Below are 1352 nucleotides of genomic sequence, written 5' to 3' on the forward strand. Positions count from 1 at the left end.
CCTCTTATCGAGGAGCTGTTCACGAAAGTTTTTCTCTTGTGCTTTTTTAATCCGGGCTTTCAGGAGTGAGTACTCGAGATAGATAAGATTTCATGCATTTTGAAAAAAGGAATTACTGGTACCAAGTGAAATCTTGTATATTTTCAAAGAAACAGTTATTAAAGGAAAATAAATACGACCTGTTGGTCGAAGGGAAATATTTCTTTAAATCAAACCTTTAAAAAAACCGGGGAAATGACGGGAATTTTACGTGATGGGAATAAACCGGGAAAATGATGGGAATTCACTAAGCTGTCGGGAATTTTATTTCTTTTAAAAATATTGTCCTACTTCAATCTAAACGTTTTACCATGAGCCCTGAATTCGCAGAAAGCGAATCGATGTTTTTGAAAGTTTCAGCTATTTGACACCATGCAGAGATGCTAGACAGCTAACGGTAAGGACCCTCTAGAGAAGGACGCAACATCGTAGCTGCTCAATAACAAGTGGCTACCAATGAACAGTTGGCACTCCCAGTCTATATTAGGGTTCCGGAATCAGAGGCGAGAATCGATTCTTCGATTCTCAAAAAAAAGGTGTCGATTCTGAGAATCGAAGAATCGCGGCTAAGAATCGATTTAGACTTCGATTCCGATTCCCTTACTATAAAAAAGCCCGCCATTATTTAAAATTTAATGCATTCATTTCAAATGAGATTAACATTTTACTAATATAATTTTAAATAAATATAATATGTATAATATAATATATTTTTAAAAATATATTCCGATTACCTTACATTTAAAAAAGTCCGCTATTATTTAAAATTCAATTTTAATGCATTAATTTCAAGTCAGATTAACAATTATAAGTAATAATAAAGTATAATGTATTTATAATTAGACTTATATAATTTAATAGTTATTATAAATAATTTTGTGATGAACGAATAAACAACAATATATTTTAAAGTTTTAATATTAGTTTTTATTTTGACTTCATTTTTTATTTTTACTGTGTCCATTACGGGGAACAGAAGAAAGTTTCTATCAATTTCAATAATTTGTAATCTAACTATACATATGTAACTATACATGTATTTGTAATATAACTATAACTATATAATAACGAAAAGGTAAAAATGTTCTTTTCGATTTACTTTAATCAAATATAAGAACTCGCCTTAAAAAAGACTCGGATCCAATTCGAAAGATGTCAACAGTATTTAAATAAATAACATACAAAAAACGGAAAAGGCTTTCACTACAATAACATAATGTTTTCGCATCCAATAAGAAAAATAATTAAATGAATAAAATTGTGTTTATAAATTTTCTATGTGCCCACATAATCTGATTTAATGAACAAAACAC

Source organism: Belonocnema kinseyi, chromosome 3, assembly GCF_010883055.1.
Source record: "Belonocnema kinseyi isolate 2016_QV_RU_SX_M_011 chromosome 3, B_treatae_v1, whole genome shotgun sequence".
Lineage (NCBI taxonomy): Eukaryota > Metazoa > Arthropoda > Insecta > Hymenoptera > Cynipidae > Belonocnema > Belonocnema kinseyi.